Below are 12,647 nucleotides of genomic sequence, written 5' to 3' on the forward strand. Positions count from 1 at the left end.
GGGGGGGGGGGGAAATAAAACAACTATTCTCCAAACAAGCAACTAATAGGCATAGAGCAAAGTCTATTTTCATTATTATATTTTAATGAGTATATCTTCCTGAGGTGTGGTAAACTAAGCTGGCCTCATTCCAAATTCCAAATTCTTCATCACAAATCTGTTCCAAAGTATAGTCAATGAGCTTGGATCACCCCATTACTGAGAAGAGATCTTGGGCTCCACATTCACTAGTGGCCTTTTAAGGTGTTTCTCAGATGCCTGGCGGAAGTCCCCAAAAGAATATCTTTTATAGGCTCCAGGTGTATTTTCCTCCTTAAAATTCATCCCTGTAAACACAATGATTTGATCAATCTTTGTAACACTGGTCTGACCAAAAATAAGAAATAATCCATTCTGGCTTTTACAGTTGTATTATGACTTAACTTCAGAGACAGAGAGAAAGACTGAGATTTAAGGGCTATAATTATAAGCCACCTGAGTAAGAACTCCTGAAAGGTTACCTGAAGAAAAGGGTGATTAACATTTCCAAGCATGTGAACTGAGTCATTTCTGGCTGAAGGGTAGCATTTTAAAGATATATTATTGTTTATAAAATTAAGGAACTTCAAGACCAGGCCTTTTCCTTTGTTATAGATTTTTTTTTGAACTTTTAAAGAACACAGGAAACCATTTGGTGGGTTAGGCATTTTTAAAATTATAGTTTTATGGAGAAAATAATAGCAGTGGCTTTTAAATCAGAATGTATTTTTCCATGCAGAACAACGTACTGAATGGAGCACTTACTCATTTTCACTCAGCGCAAAAATTCTCTCTCTGAACAGTGGTTCCTGTTGTTTTTCCTAAGACATATTTTCCAAGGATTATCTCCCTCTTATGCCACCACATTGGAACATTGGCCAAAGATGCCCTTAGAAAAAAAAACTATCTCTGAGGTCCAACAGATAATAAAGAGGGAACACTGAGAACACTGATTTTCTGGCCAAAAATAAGAGAGATATACGGACTGATTAGAAGATAGAGAAAATACACAGTGATAGAAAGCGGGAAACAAAATTGCTACAGCGTTTTTGATAAGTAACTGGCATGATTGACTTAAATATAAAATGTGAAGATTCTATGATCCATAAATTATAGCTTTAAGAATATATAACTACAAAAATGAACATACATATGTATACACGAGGATGGTTATTGCTAACGAAGGAAACAATCCTAATCCCATAAGCAGTAAAAGGATGGAATAAATTCGTGCCAAGGTGGGTTCCCCAGCTCTTACAAAGCATGAGTTAGACCCTTTGATGAGGAATATGTGCTATGCCGTTGACTGAGAAGAGCATATGCTTAGTAATACGAATGTTAGGGTAATAGTGAAGAAACGGGTGTGCTGACTGATAAGACAACACACAGGAACCATCAACATCAAACTATTAAATTCACAGGGATTGAATTTGGGAGTTAAAATGAGGGAAAGACAGACATACATTTTTTTTTCTCTTTATGTAACTGATTTGTTTTGGTTTATTAAATGAGCTTTATGACTTCATAAGTAAAAAATAGACATTTTGTTATGCATTATTGTGCACGAGTGGCCATTCAATTCTGTTTCGAAGCGGTTAGGTTGCTTGGAATTCAGGCTGACTAAAATGAAGGCTCCAGAAGAAAAAGTTAATGGTGGAACCTGGGTTAACAAAACAGCTTCTTGCCTCCACCTTATTCTCTCCACTCCGTTTCCATAGACTCCTTGAAATTATAGATGGCTTAGTGTTCTAGGCTTATCCATAAATACACATATCAACTTGTAAATACTTCTATATCCAATGGGGATACAAAGGTGGAAAACTGGGGCACCTGTGTGTCTCAGTCGGTTGAGTATCTGACTCTTGATTTCAGCTCAGGTCATGATTCCAGGGTCATGGGATCGAGCTCCACCTCGGGCTCCGTACTGAACTTGGAACTTGCTTGGGACTCTCTTTCCTGCTTCCTCTGCCTCTTTTTCCTCCTTGTGCAATCTCCTTCTGTCTCAAATTTAAGGGGGAATAAAGGCAGAAAATAATAGTTTTTCTGTATAAGAGGAAAAGTGGAAACATATAAACCCATGGCTCCTTTTCCTTCCCACCTCATTTCTAACAGCAATACAGATTAACAACTTTTCGACCAACCTACCTGACCAGCTTTAGAAATATGCTGAGAGGCACCTGGTGGCTCAGTCAGTTGAGCATCTGACTTTGGTTCAGGTCATGATCTCACGTTTCACGAGTTCAGACCCCACATCCATCTCACTGCTGTCAGCTTGTCAGTGCAGAGCCCACTTTCAATCCTCTGTCCCCTTTTCTCTGCCCCTCCCCAACTTGCACTCTCCCAAAAATAAATAAATATTTTTTTTAAAAAATGAGAAATAATCATGATGAATCACATGTGATAAATGATTCTTTCACTCTTTAATTCAGATATGGGCCACACATAATATTCATCGCTGTGCATTGACTTCAAATTAATTATGTTACGAAAGGAGCTGAGGTATTAAGCTTTCTTTTTTATCCTCCTCCTGAAAGATGCTAGCAGAGGAAGATATTTCCGTTTTGTCATCATATATACTCCACATAACGTTCAAATTTCATTTTAAATCCAGCACTTTGTCCTTCTGGCCAAAGGACAGAATTCAGAAATGGGAAGTTTGGGGCTAAATTGTCTTTTAATTCTTGTTAGCCTCAGTGTTCTAGAATTCTATGATTGTAAGGACAAATCAAAGCCAAAACTGCAGGTGAAAGCTAGACATCATCTCCAGTAGGTTTTTGCGCACTGGAGACCTGAATGTCACATTGGAAGTGTATCAGTCTGCTCAGGCTGCTGTAACGATCTATCTCAGACAGGGCTTTTGAACCAGAAGCTGTGCTGTCATTGTTCTGGAGGCTGAGGGTCTGTGGTCAAGAGGTGGGTAGAACTGGTTTTCGGTGAGGCCTCTTTTCTTGGCTTGTTGACAGTGTTTTCTTGCTGTGTCCTCACGTGTTGTGTTCTCTGTATGTAAGCAGAAAGACAGAGAGTGAGAGCCACCCATGTGACCAAGAGAAGAGCAATCAAGCTGAGGTGTCTCCCTCTCTTCTTATCTCAACATCCATCCTATGGGATTAGCACTCCCCCTTATTATTTAACCTTAATTACCTCTTTAGAGACTCCATCTCCAGACACAAGTGAACTGGTGGCTTAGGGCTGCAACATATAAATTTCAGAGGGACAAAATTCGTCGATAACAGGGAGAAAACCAAACATAGGGTACCACAGAATATGAAATTTGTGGATATTTTATATTATGCTAACTTTCTTCCTTCTAAGTTTTCCTTGTGTCTTTTAGTCAAAGAAACAAATTGAACTGACATTTAACAGCCTGCCCCAGACAGCAGGCATAATCTACAGGGTCTGATTTTAGAAGGTTGTGAATTATTTCATTACATTGTTAAAATGTCTTTATATTGAACATAATATGTGAAATGCATACATATATCTTTCTTGAAAGTGATATTTGAAACGATGTGTCTTTAGAAGTGTTTCTTCTGCTTTTAAAATAGCTTCTGCTGAAAGAAATGGTTAGCCTGTTCCATTCTAGTCATTTCATGGACCTGTAGAAATGTTAGTTCATAAGAAAGACATTTTCTCCTAATTTGTAAAAACAAAGAAGTACACTAGAATCACATCCAATTACAGAAAAAGCCAGACAACAGGCATTAATATTATTGGTGAAACTCCTTTTTGTTACTTTTCTGTGCACAGACGGAGAAACGTGAAATTATAAGGTTTGGATAATACCCTTCACACAGTTTTGTACACCTAGTTAAATCTAGCCTCCAACTTTTATCTCAGCGGTATGAGGTGAGCTCTGTGGCAATTGGACTGGCGAGCGGTCCTTTCCCACGAATGGGGGAGAGTTTTCTTCACCCATTACCGCTTTCTACCAAAATCGAAATTCTCTTCATTCAATTGTCTGTTGATACTGCCTCAAATTTCCAGAAGTTTTGGTGTAATGAGACTTTATAAGAATCTCAGGAGCCACTCCTACTGACCTCCGGCTCCGGGAGCTGTGAGAATTGAAAACTGCCAGCCAGCAAGAATCAGCTGTGCCCAGTTCCTGGGTAGTAAAGAAGCAGATTCATCCCTCCAGTTGGCAGCTTCTGAGGATCCTGCGACCTCCTAGAGGCCCAGGGTGGGCCTTGGTAGGGACAGTGTTTACAGTTCATCATCCTCAAATCCTGGTTTGCGCTTCTCGTTCCTATCTAAAAGAGATGCCCTCCACCCCCACCTCAACACACCTCTGAAGCCTAGGGGCCCAAGGATCCACTTCACCATGACCAGGCACTCACTCCAGAATACTAAACCTTGCTCGTGTTCCCAGCCGCCGGCTGAGGTCTTGTCAGCTCAAGTGACACCGACTCTGTTCCCATCCTGATGACAAACATGCAACCTGCCTCGAAGACTTCTAAAACTGTGTTTCCCATCAACCTGGCCCATTGCCCACCATCTTGGTTTTGCATTGGCTCCTTAGACACTGCAGTGTGGCGCCACTCCTGGACAGCAAACCCCCAAAGTGGGAGCTCTTCTTCAGCTCCCAAATGGCGTTCCCACTTACGGTCTCTCCCCTTGCAGAGTGCTCTGCTCTCAGGAATACGAAAGTAGAGTTTATCTATCTTAGAGCGCTCAAGACCCACTAAAAACTCTCACGGTGCTTCTTTGATCAAGGTGCATTGGCTGTCAAAACAGGCAAAGCAACATCTCAAAAATGTTGTCGATATTGCTGGACCTATTGCACCTCTACCCATTCAGACCAAGAGTGGTGTTAATTGTATGTCTTGGATGAAGTAAAATAAGAAGGAATGTCCTTCTCTGCCTGACTTTTTCACTAAGCATAACACCCTCCGGGTCCATCCATGTTGCTACACATGGCCAGATGTCATTGTCTCTCACATATAGGAGGATTAGGAGGAACTTAACTGAGGACCATGGGGGAGAAGAAGGGCGGAAATGGTGGGGGAAAGGGAGAGAGGCAAACCATGAGAGACTCTTGAATACTGAGAAACAAACTGAGGACTGATGGGTGTGGGGGGGAGGGGAGAAGGGCACGGAGAGGGGCACTTGTGGGGATGAGCACTGGGTGTTATATGGAAACCAACTTGACAATAAACTATTTGTAAAAAAAAAAAAAAGAAAGAAAGAAAGAAAAATTTGGAGGCTGATTTATAGTCAAAATCTTACAAATTATGAAAAGAATAAACTCTAATGCCTTTTAAGCCTATTTAAAAAAAAAAGAAGGAATGGACAGAGAAGGGGAATGGTAAATGGAAAAAGATGAAGCAGCAGCCAATTTGGTCTCAATGATCCCTGTGGAGCTGTGGTTCCCCTACATAGAGCAAACAGGCAGCTGTTTCTTTATGAAATGTAGACAATAATAATTAAGGACTGTGGTGATTAAATGACCGGGTGTACACCAAGGGCTTAGAATGCCACCTGCAACATGGTGAGCATCCGTAAGTACTTGTCATTGCTGTTGTTGTTACTGCTACACCCATGTGCGATTAGAAATGAAAGGAGTCAAGCTTGGACAGCAACCGTACCCACCACTTGTGAGACAACTCTGAGACAGTGACTTGATCCCTGAGCCTCATCTGCAAATTGGGAAGAGTAACAAAAGAATGAATAACTTCATTCATAAGAACAATTGCACATTTTAATTATCTGTCTTTTCTTTTTCTGGACGGGATGGCTTAAAAATAAAAAGATGAACTTTGAAGGGAACTAGTGAGGGTCCAACACAATATCTGAATGAGCACAGATACGTAGTGAATCCTGTGTTTAGATGAGAACTTAATGCAAACCAGACTTAGCATAATATATACATTTTTAGAATCATATTTATCCTATTCCCATAAAACAGGCTGTCAGACACAACTTTGTCAAAACACGTGTTATTTTGGTCTTTGATAAGGCAAGTTAAAAACTAAAGATATATCATGAAATTAAAAAGGAGGAGAATATTCTAGATCTTTCCGAAGAGGCTGGGATCTAATTTCAGCTGAATACCAGAAGTTAAATTAGTTACTTAAGCTTACTTATTTCAAAGCTGTGAGCAGGTGTAATGCTGTCTAAATCAAATGGCTGTCAGGCACCTGGGTGGCTCAGTCAGTTAAGCATCTGACTCTTGATTTTGGTTCAGGTCATGATCTCACAGTTCATGAGTCCGAGCCCCCCACAGGACTCTGTGCTGACAGTGTGGAATCTGCTTGGGATCCTCTCTGTCTCCCTCTATCTGCCCCTCCCCTGCTTGCTCTCATGCTCTCTCTCTCAAATAAATAAACTAAAAAAATTTCAACCATCAGATGGCTGTGGATTCCGTGATCATTCACTTAGATGGCAAAACATCTGCTCAAGTGTTCTGTGTCTTCCAGGAGATCAGAGCAATATGCATGCACAGGAGATCAGAGCAATAGGCATGCACACAGTAATAGCAAGTAGGCAAATAATGCGCGTTTTTGGAAAAGATTGAAGGAAATGGGACTGTTCAGATGGTCATACTAAACGTCCAGGCCTGCTGCCTCATTTCTACCTCTTTACCTCTGTAAATTCACAATGATATTACGGAAAGAAACAATTACTTTAAGGACATTAACAAAAGAGCCTACCTTTCTCTGAATATCCTAAAAGTAATATTTTGTTTACCTAAGAAAAAAGAAATTTTTGTTTCTTTTCTTGTTGAAAGAATCTTTTCATCTGTGCTTCCTTAATTATCAGTCTGTCTCTGGCTTTGTGTTCCTCTTGGCTAACTGCATGATTGTGACAACAGTCTCTGGCATCGCCAATCCTATTTTCATCATATGACCCTTTGAGCCATGTTTACTGGGATTTGGTGGAGCCTGTCGTCTGTACTCAGAGAGTTGATGCTCACCCTTCATTGGATGTCACGTGCAGTTAATTTGCAGTCAAAGTAATTTGAAGTTAGGATAGAACCCAGCTCTCTCACTGGTTCTCACAGTGAATGCTTTGCTGAGTCTAACACTAGGGAAACTTAGAGATACCTCAAGGTATTCAGTCTCAGCTCTTGTTCTCTGATTCAAGGAGTGAATGGGATATTTGTATTAGCAGACACTTGAATGACTGAACAATGTTTCGGTTTTTTTTTTTTTTCATGAAATGTCTGACTTAATTTTATTTTATTGACAGATACATATTTACATATTCAAGTGACCTAAATCCTAACACATAGGCATGTTAGGACTTCTACTTGTAAATTAGGCAACTGTGTTCTGGATAACCGTTCATTTTAATGATAAAATCCATATAACAAATGCGTATTAAGCAATTACTATGTGTGGGGCACTTAGCAGATTACAGTGACAGGACTGACATGTGCCTCAGTGAGACCCACTTGCCCTTGGGTTCATTCGGTTCTATAAGGAACCAGTGGTGAAAGATGAAGTCTAGACTCCCTGGCATTCCCCAACTGGCTGAAAATGTCCATTTGTTAGAGACCAGAGACAGAATGTCCGTATCCTACCACTGACATGTTATTTGATGACTTTCCCGGCACTTCCTCGACTTAGAATGGGAATCTTAATACTGTTGCACATTCCCTTGAAGTACTATAATGCATACATTATTTCCTGAGGAGATGCTGGGATCTACAAGAAGCAAGACCATAAGTGGAAAAGGCCAGACAGCCTGTGTTCAAGTGACCTCTGTTCACTCACAGCCACAGCCTCAGTTTCCCCATGTATGAAGTGAACGGGTCTCAGGAAATGATCAGCTTCAGCCCTTTCCTTTCCAAGGACACCCTCCTCTCAGGGGAGGGGAAGCTTGAGAGGCCTCACTTGGATCCCGCACCTGCATTTCCAGAGTAGGAGAGGTCCCTTGGGTGAGAGCTCTGACAGTGCAAGCTATAGCTCCTGAGTGAAAGACCCTCAGGGGAACACGAGACAGGGAATGTTCCCGAGGATAATGCTTCTCAGACTGAGGCAGCACCAGTGACTTTTCTTTCTTTTCCTTTTCCCCAATCTTTTGCAGATCGATACTTTCAACAAGAGATACACACAAAACATGAATCTGTGTTTTATTAGGAAAGAAATGTTTCTTTCCATGTCTAGGCTTATCTTGCACATCACACTTTGAGAGGCTGCCCTGAGCTCCTCTCGTCCCGTGCACCCTGGGAAGCCTCAGCCTCTCACCTCACGGCCACTTCCCCTCCTGTGGTCAACTTCAGCCTCACCTCTCAGGAAACTGCAAGGTTCTCCTTTTAAATATCCAGCCACATCTTGTCAGTCCCCATCCCCAGTTCTCCCACAGCATTTGAGGTTCCCTCCTGACCCTGTGTCGTCCAAGATGCCCTTCACATGAACACACTTTCTTCATTCTCTGCTCATTGAACTCAGTGCCTCTTTTTCATTCTCTAGTCAACCTTCTAAAAGATTTGCTAAGGTTCTAGCCTAAATGTCAGGCTCTACGCACTTTAAAACTGTGAATGTTAGAGGTGCCTGCGTGACTCGATTAGTTGAGCGTCTGACTCTCGATTTTGGCTCAGGTCATGATCTCACGGTCTGTAAGTTCAAGCCCCACATTGGGTTCTGCACTGACAGTTCAGAACCTGCTTGGGATTCTTTCTCCCCCTTTCTCTCTGCCCCTCCCCCACTTGTACTCTCTCTCTGTCTCAAGATAAATAAATAAACTTAAAAAAAATGTGAATGTCAGTGTCCAAAACAGGGTTAGGGTATGTTAAGATTTGACTCTATCCTGGAGTGAGAAGGAAGCTTAGCAGGAGCTGACTGTGTGTATATGTGTCCATCACATCTGGAGAAGGTAGGAGATCAGAGCTTGTAAGGGAAGTAGATGGTACTAACCCACTTGCTAACAAAGGAGGGTACCATCACTCACTTGTAAAACGAAGGGATGTGCAGCATCTTTTGTTTTCTGTTCTTCTCCCTCTGTGTCCCTTCACTGCGACAGGGGCTTTGATGAGTATGAGGAGTGGAACTATACAAAGAACCTTTTGTAGAAAGTCAATAGATGTGTTTCTTCTGCCAATGACAGGTACCTTAAGTCTCTGACTACCTGTATCCCCATTGGTTACATGAGGTGGTTTGGCACCAAGATCTAGGAGATCATGTTCACTAGAAAATTCTGTGATTTTCTTACATTGCCTCAAATCCTTTTATGTAACATATTGACTTTTCCCATCCCAGGGCTCTATGTTAAACTTATTTTCTTAATTCTCTTCTAGCAACTGTGTTCTGATCAGAGACCAAATAAATGACATTCAGAACTCCCACTGAGGTACTATAAGGTAAGATCTTTTTCTGAGTTGAGTTCTTTGCTTTAAAAAAAAAAAAAAGGATTTATGGCTTGATTAGTGAAACAGATTAATGAGGAATAAGAATTCTAAGCTGATGTTTTCAAATCTGATTTATAATTACTCTCTGTGATTCTCAGTATAGAAAAAAACAGTTATGCTCAATTTTTGTCTTTTTTTAAAAATGTTTTTTATTTATTTTTGAGAGTCGGAGAGAGACAGCATGAGCAGGGGAGGGTCAGAGGGAGAGGGAGACACGGAATTTGAAATAGGCTCCAGGCTCCGAGCTAGCTGTCAGCACAGAGCCCAACTCGGGGCTCGAACCCATGGACCGTGAAATCATGACCTGAGCTGAAGTTGGATGCTTAACCGACTGAGCCACCCAGGTGCCCCTCGATTTTTCTCTTAGTAAAGATACTTTTTTTGCTTATTTGCTAATTTTAGTCAAAATTATAATGAAGACATGTTTGTTAAAATATGAAATGTTGTTTTATTTTAAGTACTCATTTATATCTTAAGTGTAGCAACATGGGACTGTTGGAAATTAGTGCCAAATGTCTGAATTTTCAGTGTATGTAAAATCTTAGAGCCTGTCTAATTTACAGAAGCTTAAATATCATCCCTTGATTTATATCACCTTATATAAGACGCTGTACAAAATTTAATAGTGAATATAAAGAAAGAGCAACGTTGCGAAAAAGCTCCATCTCCTTTGAGCGTTATTGTTAATACCTTCTCTATTCAGCAGACAGTGCTACTGGTTTACTCAGTATCCCTTCTCCCTTCTTCCTTCCAAAATTCATCATCATCATCATCATCATCATCACTGTCATCATCATTATTGTCATCATCACCATCATCATCCTGATGTTTTGAGAGGCAGTGAAATGCCTTGTTTAAAAACCTTCACCTTTTCAGACTCCTTTACCAAGGCCACGTAACCTGGTTCTCGCTAATGACCTCTGGATGGTGGGCCCCACAGAGGACTTCCCTTCCTGAATTTATTCCCCTCCTGCCCTCATTCCCTTCTTGAATTAAAAGATCAGAGCTTCAAGAGCAGAATATTCTGGGAACATTGTTATTACTTCATCTTCTTACCTAGAAAGCTGTTCTAACATTTGTAGCTGTGAATTTTAATTTATGCACGTGACTGAATGTTGACATGGAGAGGTTTATGCCATTGAAAGGAGAACTTCTTCCTTACATATGATAAGAGAAGGGCCACTCGGTGCCACCAGGTCACCTAAGGAAGCACCAGGTTTGATCAGGAGGCAGTAGACCGGAAGAGGAGAAAGTCTGAGTCAGAGTCTTTCCTGAATGTCAGTGGGAACAGCTATGCAGTGCAGGGCATATGGTTGAGGATTGGCTAGTACGAATTGTGTCAGTGGGCTCTGGGCTATAGCGGAGGTCTCTGGCTGCCTGATCCCTGGCCGGTGGCCGACATATGGCTGAGGAAATTACTGGCTTGGGGTTTGAGTTAGAAAAGATTTGAGATTGTAGATCCAGGATTTCTTGGTTTTCACATGAAAGATGTGCTCTGGGCCACACCCTTTGCCGTCTCTAAGAACTGGGTAGCCCTCTCATTGGGAGGAGAACTGGGTGTCGTATGCAAGTGATGAAACATGCGACTCTACTCCCAAAGCCAAGAGCACACTGTATACACCGTATCTTAGCTAACCTGACAATAAATTATTTCCAAAAAAATAGAAAATACAGCATAGTCCCTCATCTCGTGATGCCAAGGGCAAAGGCCACAGACAGAGATGTTAGAGCAGGAAGGTAAAATGAACTTGACTCCTTGATGACATTCTTGCCCTCCAGTGAGCCTATCATCAGCTCTCTTGTGGGATGACTCTGATTAATCCCTGATTCTCTAGATCTCCTGATGCTCGAAGCCCAGTGCAGACAGCACTGATTCACAGGCGTTCAGACCCGCGTGCTGTGCTAGACATGCCTTTCTTTAATCTTGGCAGTAGTGTGCAGTCAGGGTAAGTGTTATTATCCTTATCTACAGATGAGAAAACTCACACGCTGAGTGTTAACCTTGTCCTAAGTGCCCAAGGCAAGCTTTGAACTGGACCCGCCAGGTGCCCTTCCCTGGCCTCTGTTTCCCTGATGCCTGTCCTCACAGTATATGCCAGGAGCCTGGACTGTGGCATTCACAGCTGCTGACTAGTCAGCAACATCACCAGTACCCCTTAGAATGCTTGCTCTTCAATAACACAGAGTTTCCACTGGATTAGCCATTTATAAAACTAACTGAACTTGGGCTATTCCCAAGTTAAATGTTTAAAATTAATGATCTCAATATGGCCACCAAAATTCAGCTTTTAACATACGGTCCTAATATTAAATATTCTCCTTCCAACAGTCTCTCTTCTTTCACTCGCACTTATTGACTTATTGGGTTCAGAGGGGAAAAGTCAAGTAAAAGATAAAGTTTATAAAGAAACTCCTTTCCAAAGAAAGTCATGCACGATATTGAATAAGGTACTGAGCTGAGCCCAGGAAGGAGGTGCTTGGGTAATGGAAAAGTCTCTGGGCTGGAAAACACAAGTCGGGCAATGCAGGTGACAGGCAGCTCTTCTGAGGCTTGAAAAATGCCATCTCACCTCTCGGGACCTTTGTTCTTTATTTGTAAATGGAGGGTGTCAGATATTCTGATATTCTCTTAGGGTAAGATAATAGCTTCCCTTGTCAGATCTCCTTTTGCTAATGAAGGGAAACACTGCATCTACTGAAGTCAAACTTTCCTTTTGGCCCCTGAAGCTAAGATTTCTCAGTTCTTTCCCTTTTCCTTTCCTTTCTTTCAAATAGATCCTGAATCTCTTCATTTCTTTGTGTGTCTTCTGTTACGATCCTGCCCCAAGTCATCATCCTCTCTTGCCTGGACAACTGCGTGAGCTGCCCGAGGGCCTCCTGACTTCCAGGAGACTGGGGAGCCCGGGCTGCATCCCGTTACTCTCCTGCTTGACCCCTGCTCCAAACCCTTCGACTCCTTCCTCTGCATTAAGAGCAGAATCCCCAGTGCATAACCATGACTTACACATCTCATACGGTCAGGTTTCTACTTGCTTCCCAGCTCCAGTGTCCATCCTTTTTGCTGTTTCTTGAATGTTTCTTTGTGCTCTCCGCCCCCAGGCCCCGAGGCCCTGGCAGTACAGTCCCCTGGCTTGCCGTGTGTGTCCCTGGTCCTTCCCAGTCAGATCTCAGCTGTCACAGCCTTCCCTAACAACTCTCTGGATAGGAGCGCCAGCTCAGGCACCCAAATTGAATTCCTTTTAAAAACTAGAAATTTTATTTTGTAAAGCATACTAAAATACCC

General features: G+C 41.9%; 1 protein-coding gene across 1 annotated transcript in view; it reads left to right on the forward strand.

The window, feature by feature from the left end:
- The window catches only part of CHRM3 (cholinergic receptor muscarinic 3), a 367,085-nt gene that overhangs the window by 73,924 nt on the left and 280,514 nt on the right, over window positions 1–12,647 (forward strand). Inside the window, exon 2 of the mRNA XM_077751886.1 lies at window positions 9,254–9,316. The gene's annotated coding sequence lies outside the window, so the exon portion shown is untranslated. The remainder of the gene's footprint in view (window positions 1–9,253; window positions 9,317–12,647) is intronic.

The sequence above is a fragment of the Crocuta crocuta genome, unplaced genomic scaffold (assembly GCF_008692635.1).
Source record: "Crocuta crocuta isolate KB4526 unplaced genomic scaffold, BGI_CrCroc_1.0 scaffold694, whole genome shotgun sequence".
NCBI lineage: Eukaryota > Metazoa > Chordata > Mammalia > Carnivora > Hyaenidae > Crocuta > Crocuta crocuta.